Source organism: Zonotrichia leucophrys, chromosome 14, assembly GCF_028769735.1.
Source record: "Zonotrichia leucophrys gambelii isolate GWCS_2022_RI chromosome 14, RI_Zleu_2.0, whole genome shotgun sequence".
NCBI lineage: Eukaryota > Metazoa > Chordata > Aves > Passeriformes > Passerellidae > Zonotrichia > Zonotrichia leucophrys.
The window spans coordinates 3,961,292-3,973,424 of NC_088184.1; the positions used below are offsets into that span (position 1 = coordinate 3,961,292).

Sequence of the window (12,133 nt, forward strand, 5' to 3'; positions counted from 1 at the left end):
GGAAGGACTGTAATGTATCAGGATTGATCCAGCAGTGATTTGCATCCACCAGGGGGTGAGTTAGGATGTTGTGTGGGCAGGAATAATCTGAAGAAGGGGTGCACTCTGCATCTCTCCTGCCAAGAGGTGGGTGTCAGTTTGGGAATGCTGCTGCCCAGTGGCTCACTGTTGCTTTTATTTTCTTAATAAAGCTGCATATTAAATTAAATTAAATCCTTATAGGTTGCAGGTATTTCAAAAGACTGGCTGTACTGTGCTACAGATGCTGGTCATAAATCAAAATACTGATTTATGGAAGTGGTAATAATGATGGAACATTCCATTCATTCTTTGTTGGTTTTTCTAATTATTTTAGGACTTCAGAACTGATTTGTGGTTGGAGCTTTTAACCATGCCATCTCCAGCACTAGGAGTTGGTGTGGTGGTGAGCAGGCAGGATGCAGGGGTGAAGACAAGCTGTGATTTTCAGGATGGCACAAACAAGCACCGAGGATGCTTTTATTCAATAGATCCCCTTGCTGGTGGTCGTGGCTGTCTGTAATAAAGGACATGCAGGGGCTGGTGATTACACCAGGGATGTTCCTGCTCTGCTGAGCAGCACAGGGTCAGCACTGAGTGTTGGAACCACGATGTTCCTGGCCTAGAGAAATGATTGGAGCTCTCCCAGCAGCTAAAAAGTGTAGAGCCAAAAGTTCTGCTGAACTAGAAGAGGCTGAGGCAAAGTAACTGCAGTGTTTGAGTGGATTGCCAGGCACCTCTTTGCCTGCATTGTGGAGATGGTCATTAATGTCAGATAACCATTACTGAGATCCTCTGTTCAAGAGAAAATAATGAGCTGGTTTTCAATAATTCAAATATTTCTCTTTTCCAGCCATTGCTTTTCTTCCACCTTTTGTGTACACAGGCTTTTCCTCTTTAACCCATCTGATCTTTTACTTGGAAGGACTGTAATAAATGTAGGTGTTCATCCTTTCTTCTAACAGACAATTGTGTGAAACCTGAAGCTCTGCAGATTTCAAGGAATAGGTGTCATTTGTTGTGGACACACTCCTCTATAAATCTTTTGCCTCTCTTGCTTTTTGTAGTATGTTACTCATTTTTATTTTTCCTTCCTTCTCCCCACTCAACCCTCTGGGTTTTTTTTTCCCCCCTCTGTTTTCTTCCCTTTTCTTTTTGACTTTTTTCCCTTCTCCCCTCTCCCTTTTTGCTTTCCAGCTTCAGTCATTTCAGAACATGTTGTTATGGATCCCTTTTATTCTCGTGTCAGCGTTTCAACCCTCATCAAAGATCCCATCAGCCAAAACCAGATTCTGTACTCACACATAAACCCCCACCCAAATTCTCTGATGTTGTCATGAAGGGCTCAGACACATTTTTCCTTCTGGGAAGAAGGAGAGAAGTGGGAAGGGGAGGAGGGGTTGCTGCTAGAGACTCTGTAATTTCATCCATCTTAAAACTGATATTTTGTCTACATTGCCACTGCCACCCCACTTCTGGGCTCTCTCAGCCAGTTCTTGTTTTCTTTCACCACTTTGCTATCTACCTGCACAGAGTTTCCTGCTCTGTCAGGAAATAAATAGTTTACTCCCTAAATTCCACTGCAGTGGAATTTATTTTTTTCTCCCCCTTTTTTTTGCTTCTATTGCACCTTTCATGCCATTGCTTCATCCTTAAGTGGTGCTTTATGTCAGATGAGGGACAGATATTTCTATGAAAAATGGAGCCCTCCCTCAGCCATGAAACAGTCCTGGGCTCATTTCTCTGTGGAAGGAAAACTCAACAAAAGCTGGGGTGAGCAAGAGCTGCTCGATGACAGAAACAAAACATAACTTCCAGTGTATTTGTCTTGGAGTAAAAGTAATGTATGCCCTCTATTGAGCAGGTAACCTATCGATTACAGCACAGCCAGAGCACTCTCAAATCCCTACCAGGCTTTCCCTCTAATGGATATTAATGTCTCCAGCTTTTCTCATGTTGCTTTGGAGAAATATTAAGGGTTACAGCCAATCTAAAAAGAGCTGCTCAACAGTTCTGGTATCTTCTGACTTTAAGAGCCACTTAATCAACTTTGTAGTTGTCTCAGGATACTGATTAATTTGCATTCGTGTTATGTAATTTAAAGATAAAATGATTCATGTTTCATCTATTTAAAAAAAAAATTCTGCAGAGGCTTCCTTCTACTGTCTGAAGAGAGATTACATAAAGAAATGTGCTACTAAGTGCATTTATCAACTAGAAAAAGGCTTCCCTTTTATCTGACTAGTTTTTCTAAGTGTCTCTGTTTCCTTTTCCCACTGTGTTTTATATAAATTTATGAACATCAGGAATATAATTCCTGACATATCACTGGGGACAGATGTGGAGGGATGAACGCTGTTGCCCTTGCACATCAGTGGAAGGCTGGGGATGTCGAGCCTTTACCAAGGCAGCTGTTCCCAAAATGTTCAATCATTGTTAAATTAGCTAACAAATAGGAATTGTTGAAAACAGAGCAGGTATCTCATCTCTGCATTGTTCAGTTTGATTTCTCTTGTCTATCTACTGCAGGGTAGTTTTTCAGTTACTACAGAATGATAAATGTTGATTAATGTACAAATTTCCTACAAACATATACATGTAAATACATATCTATTAAGAGGTAATACCATAAATAGATATAAAAGAAACCTGTTGCAGTACATTTCAGCTTCTTCTATTACCAAAGTTAAGTGAAAAATGTTATATGTTCCCTGCAGCTGATTATCTATTGTTAAAAATGAAAAAGATTTAATTACTCAGGGTTTTATATTAATGTTTAATAGACAATCTTTCACCTGAATACCATTTTACACTCAGGACAGAACTCTGTCTCAGTTTGCATTGCTTCTGCTGGTAGACTTAGTTGATCAAGAAGATTTTTTGGATAAAACCCTCTGGTTTCCTCCCAGTTTATTTTGGTAGTTTGGGTTTTTTTTTAAATTATTTTTTGGCCCCCAGAGTTCCAGCCCCCTCCCTGTCTTTTTACTTCTTTTTTTACTTCTTCTCTGCCTACTTGTGCTCCCCCAGAAAACTTTTCTGTGCCAGGTCTTGGCACAGCCCCTGTCTCTGCGGAGGTTCAGGCAGAGTTTTGTTTTCCAGCTTCTGAACAATGATCAAAGCTGTCACATCAGTCAGTTCTATTTCATCCATGTGAAATTTCTTCCTTACTCTCACAATTCTTTTATCTTTGTTTCAGCTACCAGCAGCTCCAAAAGTCAGATTCACTCTATGAATATGCATAAAATTTGTGTTTGGCTGCTCCCTTCTATAGCAGGACTGTTCTCCATCCTCGTTTCAAGCCCTGCAGAAGTTGGGAAGTCAGGGGGAGTTTGAAGGTATTTTATCCAGAGGCTGAGGGGTCCTGCAGTACAGGGATGTTTGTGGCTGGCTGAAGAGTTTTCTTTACCTTTTTCCATTCTGAAACTGCTCCTCAGGGATTTCCTCCCCTCAGTGCCTCCACAGCACCACAGAGTCAGGGCATTCTTCAAGTGGTGTCTCTCTGTGCTTTCTCTTTATCTCTGCTTTGGTTGTAAAGTTATGTTTTTTAATCTAATTTAGCTATCTGGGTCTTTTAAAACCATTTTAATGTCATTCTCACCACTGCACAGAATAAGTTCAGTTTTAGTATTTCTCTATTAGATTGTTTTTGGCTGGTTTTGAATTCTACTGAATTGGAGATTTAATTGGGTTGATGCATTGCCAAAATTTATGTTATTTTTCAGCAACTTGTTTTTATTTATAAAATAAGTTGTTGTAACTTCAAGCAATGTCATTCCATAATATTGAAAGCTAATCAGTTCTGTGGTGTGTTGAGTGTGCATGGAAAGAAAAATTTCATTATTTGATGTTTAGTCTGCAAGCGTAAAGCCAGAGGCCAAACAGTTGGAAGAAAAACTTTCTAAAACCAGGTTACTTTATTAACTCACAGCTAGTGTGCAGGGGTTTGATTAGAGTTAAACCTCAGAATCATGGAATCACAGGATGGTGTTGGGTGGAAGGGACATTTAGGGTCTTGTTCCTATGCTGCCATGGCAGGGACACCTCCCACTGTCCCAGGCTGCTCCCAGCCCTGCCCAGCCTGGCCTTGGGCACTGCCAGGGATCCAGGGTGGGCACCCTGTGCCAGGGCCTGCCCACCCTCCCAGGGAACAATTCCCAATTCCCAATATCCCATCCATCCCTGCCCTCTGGCTGTGGGAACCATTCCCTGTGTCCTGTCCCTCCATCCCTTGTCAGAGCCTCTCCAGCTCTCTTACAGGCACTGCAAAGCTGCTTTAAGTTCTCCCCACAGTTCTGTCATAATTTGGAAGTTGTGGTTCTGCCAGAGCCATGCCATGTGTGGCACCATGCGGAACAGAAAAATCCACGTGGGTGTGACGGTGTTCACAGGGGTTCTTGGATGAGGGAAGAGATGAGGATCTGACTCCATGTTTCAGAAGGCTGATTTATTATTTTATGATATATATTACATTCAAGCTATACTAAAAGAATAGAAGAAAGGATTTCATCAGAAAGCTAGCTAAGAATAGAATAGCAAAGAATGATAACAAAGGCTTGTGGCTCGGCTCTTTGTCCAAGCCAGCTGGGCTGTGATTGGCCATTAATTACAAACATCCAGTGTGGGCCAATCACAGATGCACCTGTTGCATTCCACAGCAGCAGATAATCAATGTTTGCATTTTGTTCCTGAGGCTTCTCAGGAGGGAAAATCCTTTCACTAGATTTTTCCATAAAAGATGTCTGTGACAACGTGGGGGTTGCAATGTCTGAAACAGAAGGGGAAGGGCAGTGAGGGCTTAATTAAGGCTGGCTCAGTAACACGCTGTGTGCTGAACCAATGGATAAAAATTCCAATTCTTTCCCATTAATGCCCTGTCCATTGTCATTACAGGATGCCCTGAGCTTTCTCACATAGTGCGTTGGGGTTTGGTGAGTGACACTGCTTTTCTCAGAATATTGCTCCCACCCTTGCCTGCTCAATGCGATCCACAAGCTGTGGGTGTCAGTCTGGAGGGAAAAAAATAAAAAAAAAAAGTGTCTGAGCAGCAACATTTGTCTCCTTGATGTTTAAAAAAAAGCACTTGTGGTAGGGCTCTCGGTTCAGTTCTCACTTTTATCCTGCACTTAAACTTCTGATTAAGGTCATGCAGGACACCTTGTCATCTTTGCACCACTTAGCTTGACTTTTATCTGATGCTGGAGAACTCACTAAGTTGTCTTTGAAGAATAATGTTCTGGGGAAAATGGATCTAAATGGATATATTGGGTAAAATAAATTCACCTGCAGGCCTGTGCAAAAGCACTGTAAATCTTGCCATGACCCTGTTCACTAAGGAGGTTTGTTGATAGCATTATATTAAATCAGGAGCAGCAGAGGAAGCTATAGAGATATTCAGCAGTAACTGAAGAGGGAGAATTGCACGGCTTGTGGGATTACAGAATATGGAATTTTGTACTTCCAGGTCATTACTTTGAATTCAAATACACTCCTGGTAGTAATAAAAATCTGTTACCAGATGACAGCTCTCCAGTTTCATGTATGAAACGAGCTGAGGTTTTCTCTGGCCTGGTAATGGGCAGATGCCTGCTGCAGAAAGAGGGTCACAACTGACACTATCAGCTCCTCCTGTTGACATCTCAGGTGTTAGGCAGCAGATAAATATCTCATTGCACACTCACCTCTTTGACCTTAGATTAGATTCTCCTCTGGTGTTCAGCAGGGAGCTGTGTGCAGGGAAAAGTTCAAGGGATAATACATCTCCCTCCTTTATATAGCATTGTTGAACAATGAACAGGAGGTAAAAATTGAGGGTAATTTCCAAATTATTGCTCATAAATTAAAGACTAGGTGTTATTCCTTATTTCATGTGGCAGCAAACAGGGTTTCAACAAGGGAGGCATCTGAAAGGAGGTGTAATTAATAAGTATTTTGGCATAGGCTAGCATTACTCTTTCTCCCTTATTCTCTGGGGCTTACCACTGTTGACACCACTGAATAAGAAAGCTAATTTATTCTGTATGTGTAGGTGGTACAGAGTATATCTGCTTTTGAAGGGAAGATGTGGTGTATTTAACATGTCTGATTTGAAGACAGTCATCCTTTGGTGCCTGCAGAAGAGAATTCAGTGACAAGTCCCTGTGACTGCTGTGTGACTCACAAAGTGGGAAGTCCTACAGGAGCTCCCAAAAGTGGCTTTTCTCTCCTGACACCAAATCATGTCTCTCATGCCTTCTCTGGGGTTTGTTTTGCTCTCAGTGTGAGCAGTTTGATCTGAAGCTCTCGTTACCACAGGAATAAATGCAGAAAGCAGCCACCTGATGATTGCTGAGGCAGAGGCCACTGAGAAAATCCTCATTTGTCTCTGGATAACTGTGATTGCTGATAACTCGGCTACAGGGAAAGGAAGATGTGGATTTACACAAGATCTCATGCACATGGGGATGTGTCACACACATATTTTCTGAAAAATCCTTCTGCCAGGATCCTTTCTCCTGAGAATCTGAGAAGCTTCAGCTTCTCCATGTTTTGCTGGTTTGGAATGTGATTTGGAGAACTGTTTACCCAGCATGTGAAATTGTTTTTACTTGATGACCAATGACAGCCACCTGTGTTGAGGCTGTGAGCAGTCACAAGGTTTTATTATTCATTCCATTCCTTTCCTTGCCAGCCTTCTGATGAAATCCTTTCTTCTATTCTTTAGTATAGTTTTAATATATAATTTTATTTTAATATATTAATTATATATAAAAATTATATATAATATTGTATCATTTTATAATTTATATATTTATAAACATATCTATATTATTTTATTATATATATATATATATTAAAATAGTAAATCAGCCTTCTGAAACACAGAGTCAAGGTTCTTATCTCTTCCATCATCCTGGGAGCCTCAAACACCACTCAGGGATGTGTAAGCAGAGGAGGAGGAGCAGGAGCAGCTCCTGGTGGTGACAGGAGGGCTGCAGGTACAAACATCCCTGTGCCAACCCATGGGGCAGCATTTCCCCCTGCAGCCCTTGTGCCAGCTCGTGGCTGGCTTGGAGGTGCTTTGCAGCCCCTTGCCCGTGGCTCACCATCAAGCAGAGAGAGGGCAGATGTCCCTTCAAGCCCAACAAACTGCTCTTGGTGGCTGGAAACAATTCAGATGCTGTTTATAAAGTGACAGATTGCACTGGGTGCACACCCTGCCTTTTGCTGGAGGCATTGCCAGTGCAGGGGGTTTGAGGATGTAAGGAAGACAAGCCTATAGAAAGCCCCCTGCATTTCTCTAGGAGTTTGAAAGATAAACAATATTATTTTCCTTTGCTCATGATCTTGATGTTCACCTTAAATTGGAGTGTATTATATATTTTTCTGGATCAGATCTTAAATAGGCTTCAGAGAAGTAACTTTACTTCTGCCACTCTCATAGTATAACCTGTTATGTACAGCATTTTTGATAAATGTCATATTTGTAAACAATTATGAAAATTAATTTATACGCTCAACATAGAATGATAATTGCCCTGAAGGCACTAAGGTTGGGCAAAATCTCAAGTTCTATTTGTTTTTGTGTTTTCTGCTTGGAATTTTGGTATTATTATGAGAAGCTTTAAATAGCAATGCTGATAGATGTTTTAGCATTGGAACCAACAGGAGCCAATAAAAACAGACTTGGCATGGAGCAGCAATCCTAATGCTGATGAACATGGCAAACATGCCCAGCTCCCACTTGGGGACAGTTGACACAGATGGCAGAATGGATTTTACCATGTGCTATATGTCTTATTAATTGCTGTGCCCATTACTGTGAGCTCCAGAGCCTTCTCCTTTGTTCCACTGCTGTGGACAGTTTGTCTCGTGTATGTTTACTGCAAACTATCAGATTTCTCTCTTTATTTTGTGGATATTGTGGGTTCTTTCTCTTCTCCCTTTCTTTCTCTTCTCCCTTTCTCCTCTCACTCTCCTTCCATCCCCCTGGACTTATTCATGTGACTTGTTTTGGGAAGGAAGATCAAATCCCACCCATTTCAGAGCTGGTTTAGCATTCTAAGCAGAGAATATTTGAAGTAACATTCTAAAAACAGGTGAAGTGCTTGTGAGATTCCTTAGCAATGTTTGTACCCGTGGAATATGGGCAATTGTACCTTTGAGTCCACTCTTTCAGGTTTGTAAAGATTTGGATGACCAGAGATGCTGTGTGATGTGATTCCTCGGGGTGAGCTGCTGCAAAAGCATTAAAATCATTGTGTGGAAAAGCAGCTGGACAGAACTCACTGAAATCCCCAAACTGTAAACCCTGGAGGGACTCTGCCTCTGTTGCTACCTGGTGTGAGCCAGACAAAGAAAGCCTTGAAACTGAGTGCAGCACTGCATAAAGAATTCTGGGTAAAGTGAGGATATTAAACCAAGATGTGAAACAAAAAGCACAAATTTGATAATTTTTTGACAATTTTTAAAATTTGATAGCAACAAATAATGTGTTAATTGCTATTTTTTCTGGTCTGACAGCATTATGAGCAGCCAGTGGGTAGCAGTAGGTACCCTCTGGAAAACAAGGTGAGTTAAATGTTTTCTCCCTCCTGGGCTTGTCCTAACTAGCTAGTGCCCTGCTCTGGGGAAGTTCATTGAGTTGTTATTGCCACTCAGCAGCATTGTCCCTTACATCTCAAATGCTGAACCAGTGTCAGGTTTGCTGTGGTGGCAAAAGTGAATTGTAATCAAATCCCCTCTCTGGTGAGACTTAGCTGAGCAGTGGTTATGCTTGGAGGCTTGAAATTTAAGTGGGCTGACTCTGGGGGGCTTCCAAGGAGTCAGAGAAGTCCTGGAAGTGTGACAATTAAATTAGGACATGAAATCTTTTACAAAACCATAAAACCTTTGTGAGCCATGTCCAGGGTACAAACCCCTTGGCTGTTCTGGCCCCCAGCAGCAGCTCATAGGGAGGATGTTCAGCACATTTCACCTTCCAACTCACACATTTCACCTTCCACCTCACACATTTCACCTGTGCCACTGCTGCTCTTGCTGCTGGGTTTGACTGGTGCACTCAGCATTGGCAAAAGTCATGTTATTAACAATTAAAGGAATATCTATTAAAAAATCTATGGTGCAGCTGGAACTGCAGCATGGAAAATAACCTTCTTACAAGGCAATTACTGTGAAATGTTGTTACTTCCTTGCAAGCACAACATAAACACACTAATTGCTAAAAGTTTTTGTCATTTGTACTAAATAGCTGTTCTTCAATTATTTAAGAGTTTCAACAAAAAAAAAATTAGCAAAAAAAACCCCCAATGTTACCAAAATAGCCTTACCTCACATCTTTGTCACTAACACTTTGCATTTCACTTTTCATGCCAGCTTTCACAACATTAGACTGTGGTACAATTATGAATTTTAAAAAATGCGTAATGATTTTTGACATATTTTTCTCCCCCCATTCTTTTCTGTTAGAGGATGGCACAGGTTTAACTCTCAAAACATTTGAATTACAAGATTTGGATGAGCTAATCAATAGCCTATTCTTTTTTTGCATGCTTTTTCTATTCATAGAATATAAGGTTGAAAAATACCTCCAAGATCACAGAGTCCAATGCCCACCTTTTGTTTCACAGACATCACATTATTTTGCTGTGTGTTGGTTTGTTCCTATTCATGTGCAAGGTTCTTTTGTGTTGTTTTGGTTTTTAAAAGAACCTTGAGCCTGAAGTAGTTGTAAACCAGAGTTAGAACTATTCTTTTCCTCATTTAAGAAATGGCTAGAAGGTATGTGGTGGTTAGCTGTATCTTGAGTTGGTTTATTCCATTTTATACAGGCTTTTATTGCAATACAATACACATTTTGTTCTTTAATCCCAGGAGAATTGTATATGTTGTACCAGGTTATAAGGTTTAAATTCTGTTTCCCAGCACTTAAAGTAATGTGACAAATATTAAGGCAATAAATTACAGGCAACCAGGATATTCATAATTTGGTGGGGTGGAGGGGTGGAATTAATTCAGAAAACCTGTTGAGTTTTACAAAAACATGATTTTTGCTATATACTCCAGGAATGTCTGCTATGGAAACTGGTCTAGCTGTGGTTTAATCAGGGTTTGAATCAGGTCCCACTGAGATTAGAAGCAAAGGAAGAAAAAAAAATCAATATCTGTTTTGTTACTGCTTATTATTTTCATTTTGAGTAATTTCAGAGAAAATACTAATTTCTAAACAAATGTTATTCCAGAGGTGCAGAAAGACTAAATTGTTTCTTCAGCCACGGAGAGCAGGTTTGAATTCCTGGCCTTAACAGGTGCTTCAGGATATCCCCATGCCTCAAGTATGATTTTCAATATGTTTTGAATGTAAATCTACCATTGCTCTGTATAGAGAGGGATCTGCTGCATGTGGTGATATGAGCAGGGGCTCATATGTTCCAGTGAAAGTGAAATACAGTAGAATTATATTTCTAATAGAGAATATTACCATAAGCAGAAGTCGAACTGAAAATTAAGATGTCTTCAACCCACCTGTGCTTGTTTAAGGATAATTTGATGAAACAAGGTAAACCATTCCATTCCTCATTTTCATCTCTCTTCTTTTGATAATTTATTGATCGACAAATCTTTTAAAGATGCATGTTTGCATTTATTTCAGTTTTAAAATCAAAAGAGTAGCATTAGAGAAGTTCAGGTTGTGAGTATCAGGGTTAAAAACATGAATTGTTTTCATTTTAACATTTGCACACGTGGCCTTTCTATGCACATTCTGGCAAGAGAAATTCAAACCCAACATGTAAAAGACAAAACCCAATTTACCTCCAGCTCTGGGCTGTTTGTTGATGTGTCACATGGCTTTAAGGCTGTACCAGCAAGTGTGGGAAAAGCATCAGTTCTGGAAGTTCCAAAGTAATCCCATCTTGATAAGGACTTTCTTTTTCCTGGAAATGGAGCTGTTATTTCAGTGATTCTTTTTTTTCTACAGTGCTGTCTGAGGGCTTTAGAATTTCTCATTTGCCTCTCAAAGACTGATTTTGCTTGGCCCTCAGTGCTGCATTTTAATATTTTCTAATGACATAGATGGAATTCTGTCAAAGCCCTTCATTGTCTTAATTTGAGAGCTGGTGGATTTGCTGGGCCAGGGAGTTTCTGTCACCTGGCAGTGGGTGGGTGTGAGAGGGTCCAAGAAATCAGTAAAAACTGCACAGTGGGATTGGATTGAAGGACATTTAATTCTGCTCACAAATGGGCCATCAGTTCTTGGAAAATCAGCACCAGTGGGACAAATAGAAATCAGAATACCTGAATAGGGCTTCTCTTACAGTCCAATACAAAATTACAAGGGTTAAATTCACCATTGTGGCAGTGGAAGGACGTGGCTGATGACACAGTGCATAGAGGAAAGCCAAAGCCATGGAACAGCCATCTCCATCAGAGCAAATTTACTGTTTGCTCATGGAGAGAGATGATTTGTTTGATTAATAATAACTCAGGGACACAGCTGAGGTGCTGCATGCACAGAATACCTCACTCACAGTGAAGTAATAAGAAAAAGGCATTTTAGAAGAGAGCTGTTTTGGAAACAGGCAAGTGACAATGATTGCCTGCTTACAAATACTGAATAAATACTTGAGAACTTCTGAGCTACGAGTGAATCTGATTTGCATGCTCCATGTTTCCCACTAAGCTTCTGATTGCTTTTACTGCTTGTCAAAATGTAAATGTTGTTCTTTTAAATGATGGCAGTTTGAAATCCTAAATCAGTTGTGAGTTAGGGTGTTGCTTTGGGTTTGGTTTATTATTTTGTTGGTTTGTTTTTTCTGACGTATCATTTATATGATGACAGAAAGAACACAGAAAAAGTAGCAAAGTAGCAGATTTTACTTAAATTGAAGTTGAACATAGAGAAATCAGACACAGATTAGGGGACCTCTTTAGGTTAATCAAGATGAGAACTTAATTTTGTCGTTGTGTATGTAACATGGGCTTGCAGTTTCACTGTGTTCCTAAATATAGGGGATGGCCATGAGAGTTACATTTGAGCTCAGCATGCCCATTGTCCACGTGGGATCACAGAGCATTTGTTCATCTCCTTCAGCACTTTCCAAACCAATCCACAGGAATATTACACAGAGTGAAAGAGATT

At 40.3% G+C, this 12,133-nt stretch overlaps 1 protein-coding gene across 22 annotated transcripts in view; it reads left to right on the forward strand.

The window, feature by feature from the left end:
* Nucleotides 1-12,133, forward strand: part of RBFOX1 (RNA binding fox-1 homolog 1) — a 1,152,005-nt gene that overhangs the window by 593,480 nt on the left and 546,392 nt on the right. The gene's annotated exons all lie outside the window — the stretch shown is intronic.